The following is a 19,224-nucleotide window of genomic DNA, read 5'->3' on the forward strand; positions in this document are numbered from 1 at the left end:
TATTAATTAATTTTGTCTACAGTCTATCTGAATTATACATTAGTGTAAAAGTTAGTTTTAAATTGACTCAATTCAATCACTAACAAGACATTATTAAGAATAATAATTTTGTGGGTATTCAATATTTGTTGTTTATAAATTATTTTAATTATGATTCAATATAATAACTATTCTTACTAAATACCTTAGTTAAAAATCTTAGTGTGTCAATTTTCAGAAACCCACACAAAAAAAAAAAAAAAAAAAAATACAAACAAACAAACCGTGGGCAAACAACCCACAGCTCCTACCAAACCCACCATCCTTTATAAAATTTAGGGAAGAACTTATGAAAATTAGAGAAAGTTTGCTCTTAGAAATTGGAGAAAGGGAATGAAATGTTTTTGAGAAAATAAAATAATGGAAAGAATGAGAGGGAGAGAGAGATGTCTTCAATATTTATATGCATGCAAGCCTTCCTTGTGCATGCAAGTATCCGGTGAGAAAGAAAGAAAAAAAAAAAGAAAAAAAAGAAGAAGAGAGAAATCCCCAAAGCCACCAAGCTTGGTGTTAGGAGAGGAAGAAGAGTAGGAGATTAAAGAAGCCAAAATTCTCAACCATTTTGTCACTCTATTACTAAGTAAGAAAACCCTCTCAACCCTCTAATTTTTTTTATATAATTGAAATTTTTCCGATTATGTACATTTGATACATTGTCTAAAACGGTGTTGAGAATAATTTGTCTTAAATCTGCCAGCATGTTACCCGAATTTTTAGAAAATTTTACACTCCAAATTTCGAGATGATTTCTTCTACAAAGTTGTTGATAATGATGTCTAGTTTATCCAGAAATTTTTGAAAACAATTTTTGAGCTTTCTATGAATTTATGCAAATTTTTAACTAAATCTGAAACTGTGTTGAGAATAATCTGTCTTGAATCTGCCAGCATGTTACCCGAATTTTTAGACAATTTTACACTCAAAATTTCGAGATGATTTCTTCTACAAAGTTGTTGATAATGATGTCTAATTTATCCAAAAAATTTTGGAAACAATTTTTGAGCTCTCTACGAATTTATATAAATTTTTAACTAAATGTGAAACTGTGTTGAGAATAATCTGTCTTGAATCTGCCAGCATGTTACCCGAATTTTTAGACAATTTTACACTCAAAATTTCGAGATGATTTCTTCTACAAAGTTGTTGATAATGATGTCTAGTTTATCCAGAAATTTTTGGAAATAATTTTTGAGCTTTCTACGAATTTATACAAATTTTTAACTAAATCTGAAACTGTGTTGAGAATAATCTGTCTTGAATCTGCCAGCATGTTACCCGAATTTTTAGACAATTTTATACTCAAAATTTCGAGATGATTTCTTCTACAAAGCTGTTGATAATGATGTCTAGTTTATCCAGAAATTTTTGGAAACAATTTTTGAGCTTTCTACGAATTTATACAAATTTTTAACTAAATCTGAAACTGTGTTGAGAATAATCTGTCTTGAATCTGCCAGCATGTTACCCGAATTTTTAGACAATTTTATACTCAGAATTTCGAGATGATCTACAAAGTTGTTGATAATGATGTCTAGTTTATCCAGAAATTTTTGGAAATAATTTTTGAGCTTTCCACGAATTTATACAAATTTCTAACTGAATCTGAAACTGTGAGACAGATTTTACCATGTATTTGAAAATTTATTTAAAATTCTATACTAAGCGAAATCTGGTAATTTCTAACTAGAAGATGAAATTTGAGAAGTCTAGTTTCATAATAAATCCTTAGATTATGGGTTTGATCTATAAATTTAAGCATGGAATTAAAATAAGGAAATGTGACAACTCTGTGTCATAAACACCCTTGGAATTTGTTTAGAATTATTTATAAGTTATTTTTGGGAAAAGCTTTCTAAAAAATAACCATAACATGTTTATTGAGTATCCTGTAGATTGATATGAATTTTAGAGTTGTATAAGTAATGTATTTATAATTTTATTTGCAAGATATATACTCTGAAAATTTTCTGGACAGAATAAAATCACCACTTTAATATTATGCTAGTCTAATTTTGTAAATCAAAAATTTGTGCATGTGTGTATTTAGGGTTTAATTCTTGTATCTAAATTATTATTTCATACCATGGTTTAAATAAATTGTTTATTTAAATTCTGTACTTTTATTTAGTATTGTGTGACACATGCAATATTTTATGATTGAGAATTTTAATGAGTTGGTATAACATTATTTGTGATTAAAAATTTGGAGTTATTTGTGATTAATATCAAAATTAACTGAAATGATTAACGACATATATAAAGTTAACAATCGACGATTAATACCAGTTGTTCGGGGTGAGTCTTGGTTTAAAGACTGTACGGAATTAAGAGTTGACGGTTAACACCGGTTGTTCAGGGTGAGCCCTGGTTTTGAGAATTCTCACGTAAATTGTGTTGCGAAACTCTAAGATGGCACGGGACTTATTTGAACCCTTTTCGGTATTCGGTTTTGGAATAAGGGTGGATGTGCAGGTGGCACACAGGGAGGTTGCTTACCCCTGGCAGACCGTTTCCTTGGGGCAGACCACGGATGCCACTACTTGGGTATATAACTCCGGACGTGGGCATCCCTGGTAGTTACGGTTGGTAACACTTAAATATTTGACCAAGGGAGGGTTTCAAATTAACCGTTGCCATGCTTAGTGGTTGGTAAGTTAAATCTCTTTGGTGAGATTTCGAGTGTCACCTAAATTATTAAAATTACTGAAACTATTCTAATGGTTGTAATTTCTGTGTATAATTATATTGTTATCTCATGTTTAGAATATTATTATTTGTCTCTTAAAAAGAATGGTAGGTTGGTTACGTTTTCTTACTGTGTTGCAAAACTCATGGCATATATTTTGTTGCCCTGGCGTTTCATGCCAGATTATGTTGAAGAAGGGACTGAGGCTGAAATTGGAGCTGCTGCCAATATCGAACCTTGGCTGACTTAGAGTCAATATTTTGTCAGAATAAAATCCTGTTATCCCTTGTATTAGGATTAAACTATGTTGTGACGTTGTGTGTGAACTTGTAGTTTTATTCTGTCGTTGGACTTTGGCTTTGTAAGAACTTAAAAGTTCCTAACTAGTAGTTAAAATTTTATCTAGCAAGTTATTGTTATTTAAATCTTATGACGTTTCAAAAAAAAAAAAAAAAATTTGGGGCGTCACAGCGTGGTATCAGAGCCTAGGTTTGAACCTTTGGGCCATGGGTAGTAGTTTATTATTTTTACAATTAAGAAAACCTTAAGTTAATTTATAATTCTCGGTGACCTAACTAAGTTAGAACCTTTTTATTTGTAGGATGCCAGGGTCATCAGACATTAACTCTAACGAGGAAAATTCAGTGGAAAACTATGACATAGAATCCGACCCAAGTGAAGACGTGGAAATGCCTATAGAAGACTATGAATCTGAGTCTGAGCTTGACCCTGAACCTGATCCTGAACTTGAGCCTGAACCTGAGTCTGAAGAAGTTGAAGAAGTTGTACCAATATACAACCCCCCGGAGGTTATTGTGATTGAGTCAGACACTGAGGATGAGTCTATGGAAGGCAATACCGAGGGGAACCCTGGAGATATAGGAGCCACGTTTGAGGGTTGGGATGTGCAAAACGGGTTACAGATTGGCTCTTTTGTATATGTCAGACTTTATCCCCTCGGAGGTTGTGCTTGGAAAAATGAGAGTTGGGTGGGCACCTATATCGGACCTATCCAGATTCTAAGACAAGAGACTCCCTGGGTATATCAACTAGGCCCCTTTCCGGACGGTTTCACCGAAAGAGTGGGCGACCTTTTTGACTTTTGGAGCCTTCAGTACATCATGCCCGACCCAGGCAGAATTGTGAGGAGAGATGGGTCAGTGGACTTCAGAGATTGGAGGACCTATCGGGAGGAGCCGGTGTTGCTGCTAGGGCATCGTGTGTGCGAAATTGCTATCTTCGTAAGGGTGCTATGGTGATTCATGGGACTTTTCCAAGCCACATGGGAGCCGGAAGCCCTGGTGTGGAGAGACTTTCCTTGGCTATTTTAAGGGGTCTTAAGGGAACTATAAACTAGGCTAACTGATTGTTTTGTATGATCACATATAAAAGAAATTGCCTAGTTTAGAATTGTGAGTGTAGGAGTTAACTCGGATTGTAGGGGCTATCTCTTGCCCGTAGTATGTTATTTAATCTTTTCCTTGGTTCTATTTGTATTTTGCTAATTGTAGCTTATCTAATCTAATTAATGAAGTCTTTTTTTTTCTGTCCTTGCACATAAGTATAATAATAATACTGATAATAAATAAGTGAATAAATCACAAGAAAATCCCATCATGCAGAATGGCTGGACGAACAAGAAATAATAACAACGGTAATGGCGATGGAGTGCCTGATGGCGATGTTGCTCGAATTATACGCGCGATTGCTGATAGGGTAGGCAATATACCACCCCGCAACCAAGATCAAAACAAATCGGAGATGATAGCAAAGTTTGAAAAGCTACGTCCCCACAAATTCCTTGGTGGATCAAACCCCCATGAAGCTGAAGCTTGGTTAAGACAAATTAAGAAGTTGCTAGATAATTCCGACATCCGAAATGAACAAGATAGAGTGACTATAGCGGCATTTCAAATGGAAGGGGAAACAAATCATTGGTGGGAAATGATCAAAAGTACTCGACAAGTAGAGACATTAACTTGGAGACAGTTCGAAGACCTGTTCATGGAAAAGTATTTTCCTAACTCGCTAAGACAAGAAATGATTCAAGAGTTCCTTCAACTGAAACAAGGAAAAATGTCAGTCGCTCAATATGCGAACCGTTTTGAAGCTCTTTCACGGTATGCTTCAGCCATAGTAGCAAATGAAGGGGATAAGGTTAGGTGATTTGAATGGGGTTTGGACACAGACATTAGAGGAAAATTGATCGCAGTATAACTCTCCACTTATGCCCAAATGGTGGATCGAGCTTTAATTGTGGAACGAGAGTTAGCAGATTCTGAACGCATTCAAAATCAGCGATCAAGGAACAACAACCAACCACGCGGAGGAGGCCCAGTCCGCAACACCAGGAACCATCCTGCGCCAGCACCTTATGCCGGAGGGATGCAGCAGCAACAAAGACAGAATCGAGGAAACCAGCAAGGAGGAAACTTTGTAAGTGAGTGGAAAGGAAGATGTTTCGGATGTGGTCAACAGGGGCATCGTCGAAGTGAGTGTCCTCAAGGAGGGAAGTATTTTATGGATCAGCGAGGGGCACAACCATACAACAAATGCCAACCAGGGCAAGGTTCTAAGCCTACTCAACATGCCCAGACCAACAAGGGGCAGCCTCAAGCCTCTAAGAATGCAGGCCGACCAAGAACACAACCACAAGGAACTGGAAATGGAAAGAAACCGGGAGAGACTAACCGACAGGCAGTAGGAAGAATGTATGCTCTCCAAGAAGAAGAAGATGTTGATAACCCATCAGTAATTCAAGGTATGTTAATCCTTATGAATTCTTGGGTTAAAGTATTATTTGATTCTGGAGCTTCGCATTCTTTTATATCCACTGCTTGTGTGACAAGTTTGGGTTTAAAGCCAGAAGCGTTAGAGATAGCTATGAGTGTCGCTTCACCCTTAGGAGGTCAAACCCGAGTAAATCTAGTATGTAAATCTTGCGAGCTAGAAATCTCCGGTTCACATTTGCTCTGTGATCTAAGAGTTATGGATATGTCGGATTTTGACGTCATCCTAGGAATGGACTGGTTGTTAGTTCATCGAGCCATTATTGATTGTTACTGTAAGACAGTGACAGCATCCTCCCTTAACGGCACGAAAGTCCAATTTAAAGGGGATAGACAAGATTCTCTAACTCCAACGTGTCGCAAGTCGCGATGGCATGATCAACTAACTGGATGGTTAGCGAGCCTAATTTTGGAAGATGAAAATCGAGAGGATCCAGGATTACCCCATGTGGTGTGCGAGTACGCTGACGTTTTCCCTGACGAATTACCAGGATTACCTCCAAAACGAGATGTAGATTTCATGATTGAGTTTTAACCTGGGACTTCACCGATTTCAATAGCACCACATCGTATGGCGCCAGCTGAACTTCGAGAATTGAAGGAACGGGTGCAAGAACTGTTGAATAAAAAGTTCATCAGACCAAGCACGTCCCCTTGGGGAACGCCAGCATTATTCGCAAAGAAGAAGGATGGAACCTTAAGATTGTGCATCGATTATCGACAACTAAATCGAGCCACCCTTAAAAATCGATATCCCTTACCCAGAATTGATGACTTGTTTGATCAATTAAGAGGTTCAAAATGTTTTTCCAAAATTGACCTTAGGTCGGGATACCACCAACTTCGTGTTAGAGGAGAAGATATACCCAAAACTGCATTTCGAACCCGTTATGGCCACTATGAGTTTGTGGTAATGCCATTTGGTTTGACAAATGCTCCTGGGGTATTCATGAGTTTAATGAACAAAATTTTTACCCCCTATTTAGACCAATTTGTGGTAGTATTCATTGACGATATTTTGATATACTCACGATCGGAGGAAGATCACGAGCAACATCTGAGGACCGTTTTGCAAATTCTAAGAGAAAACCAATTGTATGCTAAAGCTAGCAAATGTGAATTTTGGCTAAAGGAAGTAAAGTTCTTAGGTCATGTTGTATCTGAATCAGGGATATCAGTGGATCCCGCTAAAGTAGAAGCAGTGATGGGGTGGAAACAACCTAAGAATACTTTTGAGATTCGTAGTTTCTTGGGATTAGCAGGTTATTATAGGAGATTCATTCAGGATTTCTCCAAATTAGCCAAGTCGATGACACGCCTAACGCAAAAAGGAGTAAAGTTTGAATGGAACGAAGCGTGTGAACAGTCATTTCAAGAACTCAAGAAGAGACTGACAAGCGCTCCTATATTAGTCATACCCGAACGTGACGTTGGGTACACTGTTTATTGTGATGTCTCTAAGGAAGGGTTAGGTAGTGTGTTAATGCAAAACGGAAAGGTAGTAGCTTACGGATCAAGACAATTGAAGAATCATGAGAAAAATTATCCTACTCACGATCTGGAGTTGGCAGGTGTGGTCTATGCACTTAAGACTTGGCGACATTACCTTTATGGCGAAAAATTTGAGAAATTTACCGATCACAAAAGCTTGAAGTACTTGTTCACACAAAGAGATTTGAACATGAGGCAGAGACGCTGGATGGAGTACCTTGAAGATTACCAATTTACCTTGTCTTATCATCCCGGAAAGGCTAATGTTGTAGCAGATGCACTAAGTCGAAAGACAAGGGAGATTGTAGCCAACATATCAATTAAAGAATGGGAAATGGTAAGCACTGTGAATGGGTTTAAGTTACAACCAGAGACTCAGAATGAGAAGGGTAGGTTGTTTATAATAGTTACAACACCCCAACTTCTTACCAAAGTGTTGGAAGCCCAAAGGTTTGATCAGGAGACCGACTTCATCAAGGCCCGATTAGTGTCCGGGGAATCTTCACTAGATTGGACGCTCCATCAAGATGGTAGTTTAAGGTATTTAGGTAGAATTTTTGTGCCAAACATCGAACAATTAAGAGAGGAAGTACTTAAAGAATTTCACCATTCGGTTTTTGCGGTTCATCCGGGAGGAAATAAGATGTACCAGGATCTTAAGCGACAGTATTGGTGGAGTGGAATGAAGAAGGACGTTGCTCAATTCGTATCTAAGTGCTTGACGTGTCAGCAAGTGAAGGCAGAACATCAAAGGCCGGCAGGGAAACTCCAACCTTTACCAATACCTAAGTGGAAATGGGAACACATAACAATGGATTTTGTAACGGGATTACCCCGATCGCCGCAAGGCCATGATGCAATTTGGGTGGTGGTTGATCGATTAACTAAGACGGCACATTTCCTACCAATAGGACCAGCAGGCACACTCGAATCTTTAAGTCGATTATTTATTCGAGAAATCATTAGATTGCACGGTGTACCAGTCTCAATAGTGTCAGATCGTGATTCTCGTTTTACGTCACAGTTCTGGCAAAGTCTGCAAAAGGCCTTGGGTACAGAGTTGTGTTTTAGTACAGCTTTTCACCCTCAAACTGACGGTCAATCGGAAAGAACAATTCAGACTTTAGAAGACATGCTTTGAGCTTGTGTGATGGACTTTAAAGGTAGTTGGGAGAAATATTTACCACTAGTCGAATTCTCTTACAATAACAGTTTTCAAACAAGTATTGGTATGGCACCGTATGAAGCTTTGTACGGACGGCCTTGCCGATCACCAATATGTTGGACAGAAGTCGGAGAAGCACCTCTTTTAGGGCCAGAGTTAGTTCAAGAAACTACCGAGAAGGTGAAACTAATTAGGCAAAGGCTTGAGACCGCTCAGAGTAGGCAGAAAAGCTATGCAGATCAAAGGAGAAGACCTTTAGCATTTAAAGTTGGAGATCATGTGTTTCTGAAAATACAGCCTCGTGGAGGAGTTGTTCGTTTCGGAAAGAAGGGAAAGTTGTCACCTCGCTTCATAGGGCCTTTCGAAATTTTGGACAAAATAGGAGAAGTGGCGTACCGTTTGGCTCTACCGCCTCAACTGGCTGGAGTGCATAATGTTTTCCACGTCTCTATGCTACGGAAATACGAGCCACACCCTTCTCACATCATCAATTGGGAGGAAATTAATCTTGATGAAGACGTGACATTTGAAGAAAAGCCTGTCAAGATTTTAGATCGTCGCGAGAAGAAATTATGAGGCAAAACTATACCATTGGTTCGAGTTCTCTGGAGACATCGTGGGACGGAAGAGTCAACGTGGGAGCGAGAAGATATGACACGTATCAATTACCCTCAACTATTCGAGTCTAAAGGTACGAATTAATTTCGAGGACGAAATTTTCTTTTAGGAGGGTAGATTGTGAAAACCCATCTTTTAATTATTCTTTAAAGAAAATTTATTAATTAATTTTGTCTACAGTCTATCTGAATTATACATTAGTGTAAAAGTTAGTTTTAAATTGACTCAATTCAATCACTAACAAGACATTATTAAGAATAATAATTTTGTGGGTGTTCAATATTTGTTGTTTATAAATTATTTTAATTATGATTCAATATAATAACTATTCTTACTAAATACCTTAGTTAAAAATCTTAGTGTGTCAATTTTCAGAAACCCACAAAAAAAAAAAAAAAAAAAATACAAACAAACAAACCGTGGGCAAACAACCCACAGCTCCTACCAAACCCACCATCCTTTATAAAATTTAGGGAAAAACTTATGAAAATTAGAGAAAGTTTGCTCTTAGAAATTGGAGAAAGGGAATGAAATGTTTTTGAGAAAATAAAATAATAGAAAGAATGAGAGGGAGAGAGAGATGTCTTCAATATTTATATGCATGCAAGCCTTCCTTGTGCATGCAAGCATTCGGTGAGAAAGAAAGAAAAAAAAGAAGAAAAAAAAAAGAAGAGAGAAATCCCCAAAGCCACCAAGCTTGGTGTTAGGAGAGGAAGAAGAGTAGGAGATTAAAGAAGCCAAAATTCTCAACCATTTTGTCACTCTATTACTAAGTAAGAAAACCCTCTCAACCCTCTCATTTTTTTTATATAATTGAAATTTTTCCGATTATGTACATTTGATACATTGTCTAAAACTGTGTTGAGAATAATCTGTCTTGAATCTGCCAGCATGTTACCCGAATTTTTAGAAAATTTTACACTCAAAATTTCGAGATGATTTCTTCTACAAAGTTGTTGATAATGATGTCTAGGCAAGGGCGACCACAGCGCCACTGGATTGACCGGTGGCTGGCGAGCGAGTTACGACGCTCGGCATCTCGGCGGATGTGGCGGTGAGCAGGTTCTTGATTTTGCTGCGCTTGGCCATTTCTTGTTCCTCTGTCAGGCGAATGAGGGGAACGTCTGGCAGAGTTGGATCTGGTGGAGGTGTTGGAGCTCGGAGGAAATCAGTAACTTTACTCCGGCGGGGAGCAGAATATCTGTACGTGGGACTGTATCCGAGCAGTTGGTTGCAATCTCGGTCGCGGTAGCGCAGCGCGGTCCTGATCGCCTCTACGTTGGGGAAATTATAGTTGGCTTGCAAGGCTTGGATAGCTGCAAAAGAAACAAGGAAGAGAATGATTAAGGTACAGAAACATTAAGAAAGTGTATTAACCGAGATAATTTGCGCGGCTTACATGTGCTGCCAAAGTTTTTGCTAATCATCCAGCCCGGTACCTCGGCTGTCTCGTAATTGCCAGACACCCAGAAGAAATCATCGTCGTGAAGATCCTTGTCTGGTGTGCCGGTCACGATTTTCTCTCTTCCCGGTCTAATCTTGAGATAATAGGCGAGACCGTCGCCGGTGTGGCCTAGGGTGTATTGGCGCAGGATCTCGGCTAGACCTAGGCTAATGCCTAACCGGTTGTTTAGCTCGTGCATGCCGTTTATTATGCGGTAAGTGTTGGTAGACACTTGGGTAGGTGCTAGCCCGGTTCGGCGTAGGAACTCGGTGATGAGTGGGTTTAGAGGGAAACGAAGTCCCCCTTCGACGATGGACAGCACGGTGAAGGGGCATTCCTCCCTGCCCCACGGCGTGGTCTCAATTTCTGCAAGTTCAAGGTGGACATCGGCCGGGATGCCGTACTCCTCCCTAAATGCAGCCAATGCAGCCGAAGTATCTACGAGAAATCGAAATTTCCCCATTTGTGGCCAGCCTAGTATAGCTCAGCTGAGGGGTTTGGCACTGTGGTAATGGGTTGTTGCTCGGCCTGGAGAGCCTCAGGAATGGACAGTGGTCCCCTTGGACTCTGCAGGAAAATGATGGCAAGTGTAAGTGTGAGCGCGGTCGCGCGAAAGGAGCTGGACTTTAGCTCGGTCATTAAAAGTGCCAAACTATCTCGGTTGTCTATCCTAACTAAGGAGCTCGGTCGCCCAAGCAGACCAGATGTTAGCCCGGTCGAGTGGCCAAGTCCTTTTGGTTATCTCAGTTTTTGTTGGGATTGAGACAAACAGTTATTTGCTCGGTTAGATTGGTTTTTTGGATCGAATGAAGACCAGGAGCTCGGTCCGACCCAGTTCTTCAGTGTTCTTCAGGAAAATAAAAAACACCAAGAACAGTGGGAGGTTTGGGACGATTTCTATGGCCTGTGTCCTAGGAATTAAGTTTTAAGGCCCTAATGTGTGTAATATTGAAGAAGATAACAACTCAAGAAGGATTGAAGGTCTTACCTGTGAAGGGCAGAAGCTGTTCTTCCAAGCACGAAGAATGGCAGTCGGGGCTGAGAGGAAATGGCTTGAGCTCTGAAGCGTCAGATAGAATAGAAGCAGTAGGAAGAAATTATATAAGGGGGGTCTTGTATATGTAGGCACGAGAGGCCGCCCAAATTCAAATTCTGGCAAAAACGGCGGGTTGGCTGCTCGATGACCAATGGCAGCCCCCCACGTGTCCCCATTTATGGCGACGTCAGGACTGAAGCGACGGGTTGAAGAGTCGAAGAGCCAACCGAGCTACTTTTGAAGAAGAGGACGTCAGCCGAGGCGTATAGCCGGGCAAGTTTGCAGACAGTTATGTTAACTAGCCCGGTTGCCCTTTGGCATCTTGGAGACCGGAGAAATATTATCTCGGTCGAAGTGAGTAATCCCAGTCACGCTTTCGCAGACGGAATTAAGGGGCAATTGAGAGGGTGATTTATGATCTGGAATTGGGCCGAGGTAACGGCCGAGCAGGTTGAGAGCCCAACCCTGCATGGGGCCGAGATGATCGACTATCCGCCCGGAGATGGGCTGCCAGAACTTGAGCCGGGCAGGAATTGGGCCAAGTGTGCGCCGCCGCGGACCGTAACGAAGCTGCTCGGTAAGGCGGTGCTCGGTTTGACCAAGCTGCTTGATCAGGGGATGACCGAAGCCAGACAAGCTGAGTGTCCGGCGCCCGGAAAGGCGTGGTCAACCGAGGAGACCGTTTGATCGGCAGGAAGGCCGACCACTAGAGGTGCCCCAGGCTCGGCTTTGCCGAGATGCCGCCTAGCCCGGTCCTCCCTAGGCCCAGCCAGTGAAGTGCTTGGGTATGAAGCACAGCGCTGCCGTGGATAGAGAAGCTCGGCTGCCGAGCTCCAACTGAGGATAGGCAGTTGGGATTAGGTGATGATCAGCAAGGTTTATGCTGACAGATGGGATAGCGGAGCCACGTGTCAGGAGATGACTGGGAGTGGTTATGGGGCGCAGAAGGTATATAAGCATGTCTGCGCCCCCCATACGCGACAGATGAACATTTTGTAAGGAATTTCTTACACTCGAACACTAGACTCTCTCTCTCTCTATCCTAAGGTGTGTGCTAACTTGACCGTCGGAGGGTTTTTCCGGCCACACACCGCCAGGTAGCTCACCATTATTTGCTCGCAGGTGATCGGACAGAAACGGAGCTCGGAAGAAAGGAATACGGGCTTGCCGGAATATTTGCTCCCCGTACACGTTTCTTTGAGAGTAAATCATTAGATGGTTTAGAGTCAGTTTACACAACTTCCTGTTAAAAAAGAAATGCAGTTAAGGGTTGAACCGCAAAATGAGTTTTAAAGTTGAATGAGTAGACTTAGTTTCTGTTATTTAAATGAGCAAGTAGAACATAAAGGACAAAAGGATTATGCATAAGGTCATAATTTTTTTGTTCCAAACCGTAATCATGAATTTTTTTCGCCCTTTTCCTAAATAACATGAGGACAAAAGAATTTTTTTCGCTCTTTTCAATTGTGTTGGTTGTGTAAAATGATAATTGAACGGAAATCTATCTTGACAATTATTTGCATGATTTTTCTCAGAACATCTTTTGGTACACATTGTATTTAAACTTATTTTTATTCATCTTAACAAACTTATTTAAGAGAAGGTGGAGCTGAATATTCAAGAGAAAGAGAATATTTGACAAAAAACATAATTTTTGACATAAAAAAATTATTTTTTATTTTTTTATTGATAAATTAAAAATTGTTTATCAATCCTATCTCTGATTTTTATTTTTTATTTTTATTATATATTTTTTGAATAAGGGAGAATAGTTTTTATTTATTTATTTATTTTTAAATTTTACATTTCGTTTGAATGGCTGTCCATTTTTTCTTCCATTTAATTTTTTTTTTATTATTATTATTATTATTATTATTATTATTATTATTATTATTATTATTATTATTATTATTATTATTGTTGGGTTTTGATTATTGTGAAATAGGATGATGAGTGACTATAAGGTGGAGAAATTCTATGTGGATTTTCATTGACCCAAACAGTAAATCATCTATATCCATCTCTGATTTTATTTATTTACTTATTTAATTATATATTTTTTAAATAAGGGAGAACGATTCTTTTTTTATTTTTAATTTTACATTTCGTTTGAATGGCTGAGATTTTTTTATTTTATATTTTATATTTTTTGAATACGGGTGAACGATTTTTTTTTTATTTTTTCAATTTATTTTTAATTTTACATTTCATTTGAATGGCTGAGATGATTCCTAATCAATATCTAACGGTTGAAGTATGTGCAGTGATTTTAGGATTGGATCTGTGTTCTTCTTTAATTTTTAATTGTTGTTGGTGTTGTGATGATCTGGGTATTGTGAGTGCATATTGTTGTTGTTGATGATGAATGATGATGAAATAGATAAGATACATGTATAAGACTTGATCTGTGCAAAGTAAATTTTTGTAGCTAAAATTTGTACATATAAAAGCTCTGATTTGTCCAAATTGATGATCATGATGAAGAGGTCGAAGAGTGTGGCAAAGAGGTCGAAGAAGTACTTGGAAGAGGCACATACAAATCTGTTTTATTTTTAATTTTTAAATTTTATATTTCATTTGAATGGTTGCCCTTTTTTTTTCTTCCATTTAATTATTATTATTATGATTATTATTTTAATTGTTGTGTTCTGATTGTTGTGAAATAGGACGATGAGTGACTATAAGGCGGAGATGTTCTATGTGGATTTTCATCGACCCAAAGACAGTAAATCATCTATACCCATCTCTGATTTTATTTATTTATTTATTTAATTATATATTTTTTGAATAAGGGAGAACGGTTCTTTTTTTTATTTTTAATTTTACATTTCGTTTGAATGGCTGAGATTTTTTTATTTATTTTTTATATTTTTTGAATACCGAAGAACTTTTTTTTTAAATTTATTTTTAATTTTACATTTCATTTGAATGGCTGAGATGATTCCTAATCAATATCTAACGGTTGAAGTATGTGCAATGATTTTAGGATTGGATCTGTGTTCTTCTTGCAAATTAATTTTTAATTGTTGTTGGTGTTGTGATGATTTGGGTATTGTGAGTGCATATTGTTGTTGTTGATTTTAGGATTGGATTTGTGTTTTTCTTGCTGATTAATTTTTAATTGTTGTTGGTGTTGTGATGATCTGGGTGTTGTGAGTGCATATTGTTGTTGTTGATGATGAATGATGATGAAATAGATAAGATACATGTATAAGACTTGATCTGTGCAAAGTAAATTTTTGTAGCTAAAATTTGTACATATAAAAGGCTCTGATCTGTCCAAATTGATGATCATGATGAAGAGGTCGAAGAGTGTGGCAAAGAGGTCGAATAAGTACTTGAAAGAGGCACATACAAATCTGTTTTATTTTTAATTTTTAAATTTTACATTTCATTTGAATGGTTGCCCATTTTTTTTCTTCCATTTAATTTATTATTATTATTATTATTATTATTATTATTATTATTATTGTTGTTGTTGTTGTGTTTTGATTGTTGTGAAATAGGATGATGAGTGACTATAAGGTGGAGAAGTTCTACGTGGATTTTCATCGACCCAAAGACAGTAAATCATCTATACACATATCTGATTTTATTTATTTATTTGTTTAATTTTATATTTTTTGAATAAGGGAGAACGATTCGTTTTTTATTTTTAATTTTACATTTTGTTTGAATGGCTGAGATTTTTTTATTTTTTATTTTATCCTCTTTGAATACGGTAGAATGGTTTTTTTTTTAAAAATTTATTTTTAATTTTACATTTCATTTGAATGGCTGAGATGATTCCTAATCAATATCTAATGGTTGAAGTATGTGCAGTGATTTTAGGATTGGATCCGTGTTCTTGCAGATTAATTTTTAATTGTTGTTGGTGTTGTGATGATCTGGGCTGTTGTGAGTGCATATTGTTGTTGTTGTTGATTTTAGGATTGGATCTGTGTTCTTCTTGCTGATTAACTTTTAATTACTGTTGGTGTTGTGAGTGCATATTGTTGTTGTTGATGATGAATGATGATGAAATAGATAAGATACATGTATATGACTTGATCTGTGCAAAGTAAATATTTGTAGCTAAAATTTGTACATATAAAAGGCTTTGATTTGTCCAAATTGATGATCATGATGAAGAGGTTGAAGAGTGTAGCAAATAGGTTGAAGAAGTACTTGGAAGAGGCACATACAAATCTATTTCGTTTTTAATTTTTTTGATGTTTTTTCTATGATGATGAACAGATAGGATTTGGTGATTATGTTGTTGCTTAACAGATAGGATTAGGTACGTGCTTGGGTATGATTTGGATTGGTGTTTGTGTTTCCAAATTGGTGAGCAACTTTGTATTTGTGTTAGGAAGATAAGAATGAAAGGAGATGTGAGGTTGCTAAAAAATTAGTAGAGCAACTTTATTGAAATATTTAGGTGGGTTGAAAGAGTAGTTTTTTTTTTTTTTTTGGGGACTCATTTTGTGGTATGGTGTACAACTTGATCCTTCGGTTTGAAATAATAATTGATCCTCATGAAATGGTTTTCAAATGGATTTGAACACATTCTTAAGTGATTTTTCAAATGGTTTTTAATGTTTCATTTTGTTGGATTTGTGTTATTTATTTATTTATTTATTTTTTTGTTGATTAGGTTATTTTTCTACGATTTCGGTTTCGATTTGTGTTTGTGTTTCTAATATTTATGTTTCTAAGATTTCTGTTTGGGTTTGTGTGATTAGGTATGCAATCAATGGAACCACTGAAAAAGTTGAAAACAAAGCTTAAGAGACACAAAGTATTGGAACAGAGCATTTTCTTTTCAATCAAAGCAAAAGAGACATCAATTTGGGTTTGTGTTTCTAAGATTTGGGTTTGTATTTGTGTTGTCAGGCGAGGGTCTTGACATTGGTTTGTGGGACTGTTGACATTGGTTTGGGTCTCAATATTTTATTTTTTATTTATTTTTTCTTCAACCCGTATGTCTCTCACGGGTCATTATTTTTGTTTTATTTTATTTTATTTTTATTTCTATAACCCAATTTAAATTTTCATTCATAATTCATGGACTATTTCTTCATTTGTTAAAGACATTGTGAAGAAATTGAAAAGAAACAGAGTAAGGAAAGAGATAGTAGTCGATTTTCTTAATTGTGCTACGCATTCAAATGCTTGGCCACTATCATATTTTTATTTATTTTATGTGCTATTCAAATTGTGTTGATATATTATTATTATTTTTCAATAGGAATGCAAAATATGTTGATATATTATTATTTTTTTCAATAAGAATGCAAAAAAATATGTGAAAGACAGACCCCGCAAAAGACTGATGACTACTTTTTTCTACCGACTAATTGCTTGGATTGTTAATAGTATTTATTTATTATTTAGTAAAATACGTAAAAGATCTCAGATTGTTCAGATTGAAAACATGCAAATAGTTTAGATTAAAAATAAATCAGAAATTTAACATTTAAATTTCTAAAATTAAAAACTCAATAGTTTATTTTTTATAAGTATTAAATTCTAAGTTTTATTTTTTATTTTTGGTAATTTTTTTTAAATTTTAATGATACCTAAAATTATTCAAACAAGATTGGCTTATGTATGGTGGTAGCATACAATGTTTCTAATATATTCATATTCCCCAAGATTACTTAAATGTTGAGGATACATTAAATTAATTAATTAATTGACATTATACGTAAAAATGATAACTGCATTTTAATTCTAACATTATTTACACCGTGCCTTCAGACACGGTCATACCCTAGTTTACATACAATAACCGGTTGTTTCTGTAGTAAATTGTGGTAGCGGAAAATGTCCAAAATATCCTTCAATAATCATACGTTCACGCTCTTCCACCAGACCCAGAAGATGTAAATAAAGTGGTAAAAGAAGGAAGAAAAGTAAGCAAGGGCCACTATAAATTAAGGGGTTGAGACATCAACTAGGGTTTGAGATGCTCAAGAATGAGGCTCCCATCAGAGAGATTTGGGAAGTTTCAAAGGGTGGTTGCCCCTCTCTGCTTCAGGAAGATGATGATCCCTAATTCAGATCATCATCATCATCAAAGCCTATGATTTCTGCTTCAAAATCAACAACCCTACTCTCTCTCTCTCTCTCTCTCTCTCTCTCTCTCTCTCTATGTGTTTGTGTGTGTGTGTGTGGAGGTTGTTGCATTCAATTGCAGCTTCTACTTGCTGGTAAAACAGCAAGGGTAAATTACACTGACTACCCTTTCCCTGAGGTTTCTTGAAAACAATGAAGTATATATATAGGCTGTGATGATAGCTTTCTGAGAGCTCTCTTTATTCGGGCTTTGAAGATCCGATCCGTATCTTGGCTTGGCAACACGGTAAGGTCTGCTAGAGAGAGATGTTTGATTTCTTCTTCGTCTTCTCTCTCGTAGGCAACTGTTGTTTGCAGCCATGGCGGACTCACATTCTCTCGCTTGTTCATACACAGATCTGAGCCTATTTTCCTATAATATACATACATACATATATATATATATATATATATGTTTGATGCTTATTGATCTAATTTGTGAGATTTGTAGGAGTTGTGTGATTGTTTTATGTTTTTGTGTTTTTATTTCATTTGTTGCTAATAATTCTCCAGAATATAGTCATTAATGTGGGTAAATCACCCTTTGTCTTTTTAAAGTTTCATTCCTTTCTTACTTTGTCCTTCAAATTTAATTTTTTTTTTTTCACTTTAGTCCTCACATATGTCAGTACATTATTTGATATTAATAGCTGCATGTATCATTATTATTTGTTTTTTTATATTTTTTTTATAATAAGTTAAAAAGTCTAAAAAGTCAAAATTTTTTAAAATCATTTTTGAATTTTTTTTTTGTATATTTTTATATTTATTATTATTTTTTTATAATTTTTTTCATAAATGTTTTAATATTAATATAAAAGGTTTGGTAAAGATAATAAAAAATAAAAATTTAAAAACTCAAAAATATACTTGAAATTTCAAGACCCAATAGAGTAATTTTTTCGCCCTTGGGTGATAATTTTTGGCAATATTTTTGATAATTCTTTTATCATGGTACCATCACATTATTCTTTCCGTCACTTTTTTCAGATATGGTGGTAGAGCATCTCCAAGCCTACGAGGCAAAATGTTTGGGAAAAGTAGGCGTAAAAGTATTTATTTAATGAGTTTAATTAGTGTGTATTTTAATTTTAATTATATATATTTTTATTTTAATTTATTTTTAAATATAAATAAATAAATAAATAATTTTTCATAATATGCATCATATATTGCTGTGGCATTTGTAAATATATTTTTTAAAAGTATAAAATTAAATTATTTGTTAAACATATATATATATATATATATATCTATATAATATATTTTTGAAAATATGTAAAAATATATTAGAGATATATTTTGAATCAACGGTTCAGATTATTTCATTTGAAAATTTAAGAGTCAAGATGATTTCTTTACATTTACTTTTCCCCTCAAAATATATCTCTCTTTCTCTAATTTTTTTTGAGTCTTTTTACCTATCCACCCATCTATTCTCCTTTTTTTTTTTCTTTTTTTTTTTTTGTTAAATTTTTTTCCAAATTTCAAGTGTAGTGCATTATTTTTTCCAATGCAATTGTCTTCTTTGGGAATGAGTATTTGGTTTGTTTTTTAATTTTGTTTATTTATTTTGTGGGTGTAAAATGATATTAGACTTTTAAAAGTATCTCTTAAGACAAAGTTTAATTGCAGTTTAAAATATATATATAAAAAAAACTTGGAAAAATCACCAAAAAAGAAAAATCTTAGAGCTTGACCATGGTAATTAAACAAATCTTGTGGTTTTAATTTTTTTTTTAATTTAAACCCTTATTTTTTTAATCTAAATTATTTGTCTATTTTTATTAAATAATCGACATAAAAAGTGTATTTTAGTCATTAAATATAATGTAGGTATACATAAAATGTTTTAAA

General features: G+C 36.0%; 1 long non-coding RNA gene across 1 annotated transcript; it reads left to right on the forward strand.

The window, feature by feature from the left end:
* The first annotated feature begins 421 nt into the window (after window positions 1-421).
* Window positions 422-3,128, forward strand: LOC145790054 (uncharacterized). The gene is made up of 2 exons (XR_014328689.1): window positions 422-619; window positions 2,908-3,128. It is a non-coding gene; the product is annotated as an uncharacterized LOC145790054 (long non-coding RNA).
* Window positions 3,129-19,224: the final 16,096 nt, after the last annotated feature.

Source organism: Camellia sinensis, chromosome 5 (assembly GCF_055761805.1).
Source record: "Camellia sinensis isolate YWXY chromosome 5, ASM5576180v1, whole genome shotgun sequence".
Lineage (NCBI taxonomy): Eukaryota > Viridiplantae > Streptophyta > Magnoliopsida > Ericales > Theaceae > Camellia > Camellia sinensis.